Genomic DNA, 14,563 nt, shown 5'->3' on the forward strand with positions numbered 1-14,563 from the left:
ACCACAGGGTAAAACCATCCCAACAAGTAACTGAAGAGGGAATGTGCACAAATGTTCACAATTTAAATCAACGATTTGCACTCCGGAACGGGAAGTACAACTTCAAAATTTGTGGATGACACAAAATTGGTGGTGGTGGTGGTGTAGTTAATACAAAGGAAGAATGCGTTAAAATGCAAGAGGAAATTAATAAACTTGCAGAATGAGTGTGTAATTGGCAAATGAATTTCAATATAAGTGTGAGGTGGTGCATTTTGATAGGAAGAATAAGGAGGCCACATATTGCTTGGATATTAAGGGCTAGAAATTCGACCGTGTAGCACCCATTGTGCAGGCACTACGCGGCCTCCTGAGGACCCAAAATGGCGTCCGGAATGCGCACGCATGCGCAGGTCGCCATCTTGGCAAAGGGATTCGCGCAGACGCAGATAATGAATGTCGGCAGCAGGTAAAAGGAGAATATGTGTTAGATCAGTGTGCAACACTGATTTAAAGGGATAGATACCATTTTGGCACTTAACACTCCAGCCAATGCATGGTCTTAACCACGACCAGCTGAACATGCCAAGACGGGCTGGAGGACCCCCCCACCAGCACTATTTGAAAGGGACCATGCAGGATTTGCAGGTTAGTTTCTGGATTATTGCTTCTGACTGCTGATGCATTTGTACTTATTTTTGGAGATCTCGTATACTTCAATACTAGGTCTAGGGGACATAGCCTAACATTTACAGCCAGGACTTACAGGAGTGAAGTTAGGAAATGCTTCTACACGCAAAGGGTGGTAGAAGTTTGGAACACTCTTCTACAAACGGCAGTTGATGCTAGCTCAATTGTGAATTTTAAATCTGCGATTGATAGATTTTTGTTCACCAAAGGTATTTCGAGATATAGGGCTAAGGCAGGTATATGGAGTTAGGTCACAGATCAATCATGATCGCCTTGAGTGGCAGAACAGGCTCGGGGGGCTAAATGCCACTGCCACTTGCTGCCTCCCATTATGTGCCACCTTCTCCTGCAAGAAAGCGGGACATGTATTGGTGAGAATCCTGCAGGATGTTTGGGTGATGTGCCTGTTATGGTGTTCAGCTGCCAGTGTGTGCATCCTGTGAGTTGTGGGTGTGCAGCTTGCAACAGTGGTAATGTGTGAGGGTGAGAGGAAGCATCTGATTGGAAGAGTGGAGTACTGATTGAAAGAGTTTGTTGGTACGTGGGTGATGGGGGGTGTAGTGTGTGGAGCAGTGGATGAGGCTAGTGATGCAGATGGTAGGAGATGCCACTTGACAGTTGACCTCACTCACCTTGACCACTCATGTCAAAGCATAAACTTCTTCCTGCACTGCATCCATGTTCGTGTGCTATGCGCCTGGCATTGACATCGTACCCTACTGCCTCTTGAGCATATGTCCGGAGGGCCTCTTGCCCCCACCCCCCACGCCCCCACCCCGTCCCAATTCCAGATATAGCATGCCCTTCCTTCTGTCCGCCTCTTGCACCAAAGCCTCTAGTGCACGCTCTCTCGCAGGCCTGGTACAAACTTAGATCAGCAGATTGGTGAGGTCTGGCGTGCAGATTGGATGATGTGGGATTTATTCAATGTTTTAACATAACACAACAGTTTGTAAACATAGGGACGGGACCTGCATCTATGTTTTACATGTAGAATGTCTGAGCTCCATTCAGACTCCTTGTGGACCCGTACCTTATAATTTGCACATAAGAGATGCTGCCTGCCTTTAAGAGGTGTGAGCCAAACGATATCGGGCCTCCCTGCTGTTAAGAAGTGCAAAGCTGATGAGAACAATGCAGACAGGCCTGGCTGCTGTGTTACAATCAGGTAAGTGAGGAGGCAGCACGAATCTCACGTGCTGCCTGCATCGGAACAACTGGCCGCAGGTTAATCGCACACCGCGATGCCCGCGCCCAGATTCGGGGGTTAACCAATTTAATCCCCCTAAGAGTCTAAATTGGGTAGAGGGACGAAGGGATCTTAGGGTCCAGATACACAAATCACTAAAAGTAGCGAAGCAGGTTAATATGGGCATAAAAAAAGGCAAATCAAGCACTGGGGTTCATTTCTAAATGGATAGAATTGAAAAGCAGAGAAGTTATGTTAAACTTGTATAGAACTTTGGTTAGATCACACTTGAATACTGTGCACATTTCTGGTCTCTATATCCTTTTTACAATATGGAGGCATTGGAGAAAGTGCAAAAAAGATTCACAAGGATGATACCAGAACTGAAAGGATGTACTTATCAGGAAAGGCCAAATAGGCTGGGGCTCTTTTCTCTAGAAAAGAAAGAGGACTTTAAGATAATGAGAGGGTGGACATGGAGAAAATGTTTCCATTTGTGGGGAGGGGGGGGGGGGAAAAAAAAGAGTCCAAAACTTGAGGTTATTAATGTAAGATAGTCACTAATAAATCCAATAGGAAATTCAGGAGAAACTTCTTTACCCAAAGAGTAGTAAGAATGTGGAAAGCACTACCACAAGTAGTTGAGGTAAATAGCATAGATGCATTTAAGGGAAAGCTAAATAAGCACATGAAGGGGAAAAGAATAGAAGGGTATGCTGATAGGGATAGATGAAGTAGGGAGGGAGAAGGCTCGTGTGGAGCATAGCCACCGGCATAGAGCAGTTGGGCTGATTGGCCTGTTTCTGTGCTGTAGACTTGATGTATCTCAATGAACCGTACATGAAAGTCCTGCAATATTTTCCTCAAATGTTCTTCTTTTACAAAATGTTAATTTTGCTGTTATACAATCAATAATTTGAAAATAAGTTACCATTATACCCAAGTTCAATTTAGCCAGTTTGATATCTCACCTATTACAATGTGATGTGTAAATTATACATGATTTAGCATGTTTGATTGAAATCATTCAGCAGACAGGAGTACATATGTAAAATAAATAACAGCAGAGTAAACAGTAAAAATTATTTTTAAATTTAAAGTTATTTTATCTTCTTTTAAGGTAACAATATTGAAAACAAAATGAATGCACTCCGCCATGTACAGACATCATCCATTTTCAGTGTGGGTAGACTCAGCAGACTGCAGCTTTGTGTTCCCACCCACCTCCAGTCTGACTCCACTCCCCAGGCAGCTTAACAGGAGTAACCAAACAGAAAGCCCAGCTGATCTGGCTCAGAGTGCGCTAAATTTTTAAATAAATAGCTATTTAATTTTGACAATACCCTCAAAAGATGGAGGATAACATAGTCAAATTAATTTATTACAAAAAAAAGGGTTTTCAAACTCTTCATTTCATGCAACCTTCCCTTTGGTCAGGAATTATTGGTGGTCAAGAGGATTGGTGAACTGCTCCCAGCCCTTCGCCACCCACAACATGACACAAAAATGTTAGTTTGAAAGCCAATAAGTCGTGACATTGCAACTCGAAGTCTAAAGCCTGAATGAAAACCAAATCTCATTCACTGTCAAAGATTTCCTATCGGCTGCAGAGGTGGTGGTGGAAGTGGCAGGGTAGGACTCCAGTCTGCCCCAAGTCGGCACCCCTGAGCATTGCAGATTTCCCAGGGATAGGGTCTTTTGAAGAATTTTGTTTGGCCTTCCCACCAGATCACCCCCCTCAGGTGAAGGGGGAGAGGGGAGGGCGAGGAAAGGAGGAGGAAATGGCTGTAGCACCTGTTGCACTAGCAGTGCTGACTGAAAATTTACATTCTTTTTCTCCTGTTTTCCCACCTTCCTTAGTGCAGTGGATGGCACTAGGCAAGGTAGCCCTTTAAAATTTAAATCTACAACTCGCCATGACCTCGCAGCAACCCTGAACACTTGGCATTCCTAGCGTCCAGTGTTCACATTCCAGTCATTTGCATCTCATTACAATTTGCCCACTCATATTCAGTGTATGCAATAGAAGGATTCCACATGGAATAAGCGATTGGCCTTATTTAACGTGATAGTATTAAAGATGTTGAAATGGCAAATAAAATGGGCAACTTGTCCATTTGAAAAGGAGCCCAAATAACAACAAAACATTTAACTAATTTGATAAAAGATCCAAGACCGCTGCATTGTTCAATTATAAAACTACATACAGGCAGCTCCCGTGTCAGAATTAGTTTGGAGTCTGGATATTTTAAAAATAGTAACACGACAGCTAACATGATATGATTGCTAACATTAACTGTTTGCCTTTACAAGCACTGTAAACAGAACTTAGACAAACATGAAATAAAAACAGAAAATGCTGAAGAAGCTCAGCAAGTGAGGCAGCATCTGTGGAGAAAGAAACAGAGTTAACGTTTCAGGTCGAAGACCTTTTGTCAGAACTGGAAGATGTTAAAAAGTTAAAGTTTTTAAGCAAGTACAGAGCCAGGGAAAGGAGGGGAGGGAGCGGAGGAGAGGGGTGGGGTGGAAAGGAAAGAACAAAAGGGAAGGTCTGTGATAGGGTAGAGGGCAAAAGTGATTAAATGACAAAAGGGATGATGGTGTAAGGCAAGGAAGGTGGTAATGGGACAGGTTAAGAAACAAAAGATTGGTCAAGAGTGGCTGTAAATGGTAACAGCAGAACCATTACCAGCACTTGCTGTCTGAAAAAAATGAGAGCAGTGATTATGGTCTGAAGTTATTGAAATCAATGTAGAGTCCGGAAGGTTGTAAAGTGCCTAAACGAAAGATGAGGTGCTGTTACTTGAGCTTCATTGGAACAGTGTAAGAGGCCGAGGACAGAGAGGTCAGAGTGGGAGTGGGACGGGGAATTAAAATGGCAGGTCAGAGTCACGCTTGCAGGCAAAGCGGAGGTGTTCAGCAAAGGGATCACCCAGTCTGTGTTTGGTCTCCCCAGTGTAGAGGAGACTGCATTGTGAGCAGCGAATACTAAATTGAAAGAAATACAAGTAAACCGCTGTTTCACCTGGAAGGAGTGTTTAGGGCCCTGGACGATAGGAAGGGAGGAGGTGAGGGGGCAGGTGTTGCATCTCCTGCACTCGCACGGGAAGGTGCCGTGGAGCGGAGAACAGGTTTTGGGGGTGATGGAAGAGTGGACGAGGATGTCGTGGGGAGCGGTCCCTTCAGAATGCTGAAAGGGATGGGGAAGGGGATGTGTTTGGTGGTGGGATCGCGCTGGAGGTGGCGGAAAATGATATATTGAATGTGGAGGCTGGTAGGGTGGAAGGTGTGGCCAAGGGGGGCCCTATCATGGTTCTGGGAGGGAAGGGGTGAGGGCAGAAGTGCGGGAAATAGGACGGACACGATCGAGGGCCCTGTCAATTACATTGGAGGGGAATCCTCGGTTAAGGAAGAAGGAAAACATATCAGAAGCACTGGTGCGGCAGTGGTATCGTCAGATCAGATGCAACGGTGACGGAGAAACTGGGAGACGGGAATAGAGTCCTTACAGGAAGTGGGGTGGGAGGAAGTGTAAACAAGGTAGCTGTGGGAGACGGTGGGCTTATAATAGATATTGGCTGACAGCCTATCCCCAGAAATAGAGATAATGAAGTCAAGGAAGGGAAGGGAAGGGTCGGAGATGGACTGTGTGAAGGCAATGGAGGGGAGAAAATTGTAAGCAAAGTTGATGAAATTTGATGAGAGCAGGAAAAGGCACCGATACAGTCATCAATATACCGGAAAAAGAGGTGAGGGAGGGGACCTGAGTAGGACTGGAACAAGGAGTGTCCCACGTATCCCACAAAAAAGCAGGCATAGCTGGGACCCATACGACATGGCGACACCTTTTAATTGGAGGAAGTGAGTGGAGTCAAAGGAGAAGTTGTTCAATGCAAGAACAAGTTCAGCCAGGCGGAGGAGGGTGGTGGTGGATGGGGACTGGTCGGGCCACCATTCAAGGAAGAAGGAGGAGGGCCTGCAGGCTGTCCTGGTGGGGGACGGAGGTGTAGAGGGGCTGGACGTCCATGGTGAAAAGAGGTGGTTAGGGCCGGGAACTGGAAACCGTTAAAGTGGCAGAGGGCATCAGAAGAGTTGCAGATATAGGTCAGAAGAGACTGGACAAGGAGGAAAAAGATTTGAGATAGGAGGAAATAAATTCCGTGGGGCAAGAAAGGAAAGTCGAGATAGGAGGAAATAAGCTCCATGGGGCGGGGTGGGGTGGGGGGGAAATACGGATGTCTGGTGGGTGTGGATGGCCCCCTCTCATCGTATGGATTGTGGGAGCTCATAAAACCCTCCGCCATAAGACTAACCACCCCATCGTCTAGTATAAAGGTTATGGACATGAAAGGAGCGTTCACATCATGGTCTGTTAATCAGCCTGCAAATCCTTCTACTACTTCACACTCTTCTTCAAGGGAAGTTATGAAAACAACTACCTCATCTTGCTAAGATTATAGGGACGATTTTCCTGGGTGATCTGCAATATGCAACATTTCTCTGATGGCCCCAATGCATATTTTCACAGGCAGACCCTACTCATGACCTGCAGCCAGCGGAAATGCAGGAAAGCCGACAGCTGACAGGAACGACATCAATTGGACCCAATATCAATGTAAGTTGCATAGAGACACCAGGTTCAGGCGTGAGCATACACAGCAAAATCGCATGCCTACAGGAAATTAATGCCGTGCTGGAGGGGTATAGAACCAGCACGCCAAGTTAACACATGTTTTCCTATCATTTGCAAACATTAAAAACACACACTTTCGGCACACAACCCAGGAAAATCGCTCCATATAATCCTGAATGTACTATGTATTAAAAATGTAATTTAATGACTACTAAACTTCTGTGCCTCCCTCACAAAATATACTATCAATTCGATAAAAGTGCCCACGGTGTGAGGCAGCACACTTGAAACAACAGCAGGAGATAGTAACTGGCAGCTGTGCTGTGGATGGGGGGCTGTGGAGGAGGAGGAGGATCCTGGAGCGACCCTGAGAGTGTTAGCATAAACTGAAGGGTGGGGGGGGGGGGGGGGGGGGGGGGAGAGGGAAGAGGGGAAATGAGAGCAAAAGTGCCAAAATGAAATTGAAGAGGAAGAGGGAACAATAATCCCAGAATCAATTAGGGGCTGTGGGAGAAAAGTGCTCTCCTGAACTGCAGGGCACAAGAGTGCCATCTTGAAAGGACAGTGGACAGGAGTGGGGGGGGGGGGGGGGGGGGAGAGAAGTATCAAGGCACTCAAGATGACTGGAAAACACCAGGCCATTCCAAGTAGGTTCCCAACGGTGGTAGTAATGCACAGTTTTTTAATATGTGGCTTGCAGGTTCCTGCAACTTTGTGTCCTACAAAAAGAGGGAAAGTTGACACCCTTGGACTACAAAATACAGGAGGCCCAGTTTTGCCAGACCGATGCCCTTTCAAACCTGTGACATTATGATTATAGTTTAAAAAACAAATTCAGTTGGCAAGTAATAGAAAAAAAACCATGTAAACTTCACCTCCTGTAGAATCTAGTATACAACAAAAAGAGTCAGTCAGCTATAGGACCAATAGCCTAGTATTGAGAAAGGACATTTGTATTTCAAAACGACAACTAGTATAATAGGCGATATGTCCGCCACCCCCTCTGAACTAGAATCCCAGACGTTTATGAGGGTGCATGGTGGGGTAAGACCAAGAGGAAAAATGAATTGGAAGGATGGATGGTGCCAGACATCTCAGTCCAACTTTAAGCCATTACATGATATTCAGCAGTCTGGAGAAAATGTAACTTGAAATATGGCAGAATCTACATTATCTGCCATAATGGAGGGGCCCATTTGGTGGAAACTGGAAATAGGAAGGAATTAGAGACACACCAAATTGTGGTCTCTCTACCTACAGTAGAAGAGGTATGTTATACATGGGAATAAAAATAACAAATTGAATTTTGCCTTTCCTGGACTATGAGGTTGATTTAGGTCAGACAGAATATGATTAGTGTTAGCAGGCTGTACAATGAGATTATGTCTTGCAGAAGACGATGTCCCATGGCCACTCAGGTGGATAAATCAGGTGGGCTGACAATTGGAGCTCCACTATTGAAGGCTCCATCAAATCAAAAGCCTAATCCAAAAATCACTGCAATAAGTCTTCGTGTGCCCGAGAAGCTTAAGAAACGGATGGGAATTATTGAGCAGGAATCCAGCTTCCATACTATATAAATTCCTTGGGAACAGGAGTAGGCCATTCAGCCCCTCGAGTCCGTTCTGCCATTTAATTAGATCATGGCTGATCTGAACCTCAGCTCCCTTTACTTGCCTTTTCTCCATATCCTATGATACCCTTACCCAATAAAAATCTATCAATCTCAGTCTTGAAAATTTCAATTGAACCAACATCCACAGCCTTATGAGGGAAGAGAGTTCCAGATTTCCACTTCGCTTGTGTGTGAAAAAGTGCTTCCTGATTTCACTTCTAAATGGCTTAGCTCTAATTTTAAGATTATGTCCCTTTGTTCTGCATTCTCCCATCAGAGGTATCTACCCTATCGAATCCATTTATATTTTTAAGGCCTTGATTAGATCACCCCTCAACCTTGTGAGCTCAAGGGAATACAAACCAAGTTTAAGCAACCTGTCCCCATAATTTAACCCTTTAAGCCCTGGTATCATGCTGGTGAATCTGCACTGTATCCCGTCCAAGGCCAATACATCCTTCCTCAGTATGGTGCCCAAAACAGAGAACTCCAGATGAGGTCTGAAGTGCAACTGAAGCATCACTTCTTCACTTTTGTATTCCAGCTCCCTTGAGATAAAGGCCAACATTCTATTAGCCTTTTTGATTACTTTTTAATACCAGTACACTAGCTTTGAGTGATTTATGTACATGGACACCTAAATCCCTTTGGGTTACAGATGCCATCGGTGATAATGCTTTTAAGGATATCTTTTCAGAAGAGGTAGGAAGAAATTAGTAAAAGGTGCTAAATTCCACTTCTATGGGACCCTTAAAATATTAATTAGACCCCATAGTACACTAGTAAACTCCAGAACAATTTAGACAAGTGCCAAAAATGTAACCCAGAGGCTGATATTCTGCTTTACTTGCTCTGAGTGCATGGATTCTCTAACACAATAAATTGGTGGCATACCCAAGTCAAGACACAAATCCCTGAAAAACTGAACCCACCCATGTTGCCAGAATCCTATTTGTTACATGGTCCAGAGAAAAAAGGTAGGCATTTTTTACTGTGCTGCTGATAATTTTTTTTTTTAAGAATGTTTCGTCTTAAGAGTGACCCCCCCCACCGCCTGCCGACTAAGAGGCCTGGGGTCATGGCCTATTTGAAAGAACTGTTGCTGCAACGTAATCTTCCCAAGGCTGGAGCTGATATAGAAGAGCCTTCCTTTAAACTGCTTGGTTATCTCCTCCCTTCACTGTTCATACCAATGCAGCTCTGCAGCTTTAATTGAAATATCTGTACTCTGAAAGACCATGTGGCCATATGTCATTTAAATATAGATCTTCACTGCTTCTAATGCTTGGTTTTTCACACACCACACTGTGTGATAGTTCTGTGTAATATTTCAATAGCACATTTATAAAAAGGCAAGTATTCAAACCACAGAGGATACTCTGTAGTTATCTTCTACTCCTATACACTTTTAATCAAGATGTATAATATGCTCTTTATTGCTCCCGCCCTTTAATTAACATAGTACTTATATATAAGGCAAAGCTTCAATAAAGCTACAAAGACAAAAAAGTAAATCATTCAGGATAAAAATAGATGTTAAATACACGACAATTGTTTTTGAAAGTCAAATTAAAGAGTTCAGAACACAGAAAAAGACTGCTTGCAGTATTGCATACAGGGAATCTCCTTCCTTCACTATAACAGTATTGCAGCAAACACTAAGTCATTAAAATTCCCCTATTTACATCCTGGCCTGGGGGGAGGGAAGAGGAGAAACAGTGACCAATATAACTCAGATTTCTACTCATCTCAGTCTCTACTTTGTGTAGACTTCAATGAGAGTCCTTTTTATTGCTGTCCTTCCCATCTACTTTATTTTTTGCTGATATTACACTGTAGACAGAAATGACTCCCCACCCTTCACACTAAATGGCCTTTGCTTTTTTATTTTCTTAAACCTGCTTAGAATGGCCCAGGGTATTGGAAAATGAGAAGCGTAATACAACCTCACACACCATTCAGCCAGCTCCTAGGGATGCAATCTCCTGGGCGAGGCAAAAAAACTAAAAGAAAATAAATTGCAGCCAATTCAGGATAAACTCTAGGAAATTGCTCTCTGTCTCTAAGAAAATCAAGCAAGTTTCTGCTCCTGTGGTTGTCCATATAGTCACAACTGACTAGCAACTTAATCCCTATTACTGGAACTTTGTCAAGTTCATTATTAAAAGGATTATAATGAATCTCTACCAACCATATAGGTCTCAGACAGATTCTAACACAGGGCAATGACTCCATGAAAAGAAATACCTCCCAACATCGAAGCTAACTCTATGCTTACAGATTTTATATGCATGGCCTCTTGTCCCATTATCCTTATCCATTTCATGCCTCCGGTCCATTGAAATTAATGCATAATACTTTAAAGGTTTTTTAAAATTTGTTCATGGGATGTGGGCGTCGCTGGCAAGGCCAGCATTTATTGCCCATCCCCAATTGCCCTCGAGAAGGTGGTGGTGAGCCGCCTTCTTGAACCGCTGCAGTTTGTGTGGTGAAAGTTCTTCCACAGTGCTATTAGGTAGGGAGTTCCAGGATTTTGACCCAACAACGATGAAGGAACGGCGACATATTTCCAATTCACGATGGTGCGTGACTTGGAGGGGAACGTGCAGGTGGTGTTGTTCCCATGTACCTGCTGCCCTTGTCCTTGTCCGTCTAGGTGGTAGAGGTCGCGGGTTTGGGAGATGCGGTCAAGGAAGCCTTGGCGAGTTGCTGCAGTGCATCCTGTGGATGGTACACACTGCAGCCACTGTGTGCTGGTGGTGAAGGGAGTGAATGTACATGGTGATGGATGGGGTGCCAATCAAGCGGGCTGCTTTGTCCTGGATGGCGTCGAGCTTCTTGAATGTTGTTGGAGCTGCACTCATCCAAGCAAGTGGAGAGTATTCCATCACACTCCTGACACCATCTTCGACAGCACCTCCCAAACCCGCGACCTCTACCACCTAGAAGGACAAGAGCAGCAGGCACATGGGAACAAAACCACCTGCACGTTCCCCTCCAAGTCACACATCATCCCGACTTGGAAATATATCGCCGTTCCTTCATCGTCGCTGGGTCAAAATCCTAGAACTCCCTTCCTAACAGCACTGTGGGAGAACCTTCACCACACGGACTGCAGCGGTTCAAGGAGGCGGCTCACCACCACCTTCTCAAGGGCAATTAGGGATGGGCAATAAATGCCGGCCTCGCCAGCGACGCCCACATCCCATGAACGAATGAAAAAAAAGGGCCGTCACTCTCAACTCACCTCTGCAATTCCACTCTTTTGTCCATGTTTGGACCAAGGCTGTAATCAGGTCTGGAGCCGAGTGGTCCTGGCGGAACCCAAACTGAGCATCAGTGAGCAGGTTATTGATGAACAAGTGCCGCTTGATAGCACTGTCGACGACACCTTCCATCACTTTGCTGATGACTGAGAGTAGACTGATGGGGCAGTATCTGGCTGGATTGGATTTGTCCTGCTTTTTGTGGACAGGACAATAGTGTAGGAATAAACCTTCGGCTTAATGGTAGCATTCCCACCTCTGAGTCAGATGGTGAAGGGTTGAAGCCCCATTCCAGACAGCCCCGCTGAGTGGAGATTAGAATATTGCCTCCAAATACTGGGTTGACTTCCAGCTGGGTACTCGTGTCTGGATGGAGTGACGACCTGCTCAGTGGTTGTATTCTCACCTCTAAGTCAGAAGGGTTAGGTTCAGGCCTCACTCCAGACATCAGCAGCAAGCGGAGACTGGAATGCCAGCTCTGAATATTGGATTGATGTCCAGTGGGGTACTTGTGTCTGATGAGTGCGGGTGCCCTCTCCCCTCTCCATAGAAGGTAAGTAGGGTTCTTTAGCCTTGCTTGCAGCCCATCTAGGAGAAGGTACTCTGAAGATAAAAACCGTGAGGAAGGCAGTGGGAAAACATCTCAGCTACTCTTCCCTAGTAAGTCGCTCAAGAATCTAATGAGAGACTGGAGTTAGGACCTGCCCTTGGGCGGAACACAACTGACAGATGGGCTTTAAGTGTCAGCTTGGCTCATGGCAGCACTCTCCCCTCTAGACGGTGGTGGGTTCAAATCTCACTCCACGATCTAGGACTGTAAGGGAGTGCTGTACTGTAGCAGGCCTGTCTTTCAGATGACACATGAAACAGAGATCCCACCTGCCTGTTCAACATAAAAGATTCCATGGCACTACTCAAAGAAGAGAAGTTTTCTCAGTGTCCAGGCCAATATTTACCCCTCGATGAACATGACCAAAAGAAATTAACTGGTCATTTCTCTCATTACTCTTTGTGGGACCTGACTGTGCATAAATTAGTTGCCACGTTTTCCTACACTACAACAATGACTATACTTTAAGAGAAAATCATTAGATGTGAAGCACTTGTGACATTCTGAGGATGTGAAAAGTACTATATAAATGGCCCAGAATTTGCTGGAACAGCACATTTAGCCCAGAACGCCATAAGTTAGACTGTTGTGCAACCTGATTCATCAATGGCGAATTTACACCAAAATTTGCAGGAGAGCTTATTAGAATACGTTACAACAAGGATAGTGCCAATTTGGAAGTGGTTAGGAAACTCCAGGCCTACTTGTCCACATTAAATAACATCTGTCATACCCAGGCAGATACATTTAAAATGATCTAAATCAGCCTGCAACCTATTGATTTGGTCTGAATTACAAACCGCCACGCAAATTTTTGTATCATCTGCAAATTTAAGACTAGTTCCGTTTAAGGTCTCCTCTAGGTCATTAATGAAAAATAACAAAACGTAATGGTCCCAGTACAGAGCCTTGTGGAACTCTGCTGTAACAGAGCCTCAGGGAGATGCACTCCCATTAATAACAGCCCTCCAAACAATTTCAACCAGCTATCTATTTAACATAATAAAACATCCTATAATCCCATGAGAACCAATTTTTTCCAGTTGCCATCTATGCAGTCCTTTATCAAGTGCCTTTTGGAAGCATCCAAACATGTTCCAATGCAGACAAACTTTAATCTTATAGATCGGTCTATGAACCCCCTTGTTAGCATTTCAACAAAAGGCTATTTAAAAAAGAGAATGAAGTATCACTATGGAAAAACACAGAAGAACTTTTCTTTTTGAATAATTTCTTTGCAATACAGTCGGCAATTCTATTGCAGATTCAACAAGGTAGTATGGAGATGAAAGTTTATTTATTTCATGCACTGAGGGAAATTGAGTTAAACAGAAAAATATCAAAGATTTAGAACACCAAAAGGTTCATTAAATTTGCCCGTTGACCGGCTGAGCCATGCACACCAGGGAGTTATAGGTTTGATGTTCAGTTATTCTCAGCCATTAGAGAACATACAAAAATGAAGGACAGGAAAAGATCAGCTGGTCCATCAAACCTGCCCTATATTGTCATGGTGTGACTTGTACCATCCGGCCATCCCACCACTAGCGACACAATCTCCTGGGAGAGAAAAAAAAACCTAGGCTAATTTAGGACAATGCTCTGGGAAATTCCTCTCTGACCCCCCAAAGGTGATCAGACAAGTTCCAGGGGACCGCAGTGACTGGAAGACACATCCCTCAATACAGCACCTACCTTCTACATGCACTTATTTTGACCACACTCAGGAATTCATCCAGTTCCCTTTTGAACGCTTAGAGCAAGCCACCCTCCCTGTGTGTGCTGGCAACTTGTTCCAGAGGTCGACAGCTCCCTGCAAAAAGATGTAAAGAAAGAAGGAAAGACCTTGCATTAAATAGCGCCTTTCACGACCTCAGGACGTCCCAGAGCACTTTACAGCCAATGAAGTACTTATCTCCTTACATTTGACTTAGTCCTATGCTTACATCACTTCTGTCCCCTGCTGCTCCCTAACCTAGTTAGCTCAAAAAGCCTATCCATAATAGAACAATTTTAATTTGGCCACTATTTTAAAGACCTCAATCAAATCTCCTCAAAATCTATATTCTTCTAGGAGTAAAAAGCTGCAGTTCTCTAAGCTAATAAAGGAGCTACAATTGGCCTTAGTACTCCTCTTTAACAGACAAGAAAATCAGCCAGGGTTGCCATTTCTGATCTTCATTCAGCAACGCTTACAGAAAGTGCAAGTGTGTGGGCGCATGGTGAAGACAAGACCTTGCTTGGCCATGATGCCTCTCAGTTGAATAGCCAACCAAGACTTGCCATCAAGGCTAACATATGAATAATGGCCATTTAAATAAGATGTCAGAGTGATTGGTCCTTGGAACTGCAACCCAGCAATGAGTCAATACCTTCAGAAATGGAGGGGAAGGGAGGAAGGAAAATAAAGTTAGAAAACAAAAATCACATCAACAAAAAAGACTGGGTATCAAATCTGGCGCAAACTAAAAAAAAGACAAATTTGAATTGGAAATTTTAATTAACATAAGAGTGAAATACATCGTCTGGTTGACTCAAGTATTTCTGTTTTAAATACATTCAATGAAAGGCCAAGGATGGG

At 44.2% G+C, this 14,563-nt stretch overlaps 1 protein-coding gene across 4 annotated transcripts in view; it reads right to left on the bottom strand.

Annotated features, from left to right (window-relative positions):
• The window catches only part of LOC137323032 (phospholipid scramblase 1-like), an 85,970-nt gene that overhangs the window by 57,256 nt on the left and 14,151 nt on the right, over positions 1-14,563 (bottom strand). For 3 of the 4 annotated variants that reach the window (XM_067986391.1, XM_067986392.1, XM_067986393.1), the window contains one exon: positions 13,678-13,795. The exons of the other annotated variant lie outside the window; for it this stretch is intronic. The gene's annotated coding sequence lies outside the window, so the exon portion shown is untranslated. The remainder of the gene's footprint in view (positions 1-13,677; positions 13,796-14,563) is intronic. 4 annotated transcript variants of the gene reach the window in all.

This window comes from Heptranchias perlo, chromosome 6, assembly GCF_035084215.1.
Source record: "Heptranchias perlo isolate sHepPer1 chromosome 6, sHepPer1.hap1, whole genome shotgun sequence".
NCBI classification, from domain to species: domain Eukaryota; kingdom Metazoa; phylum Chordata; class Chondrichthyes; order Hexanchiformes; family Hexanchidae; genus Heptranchias; species Heptranchias perlo.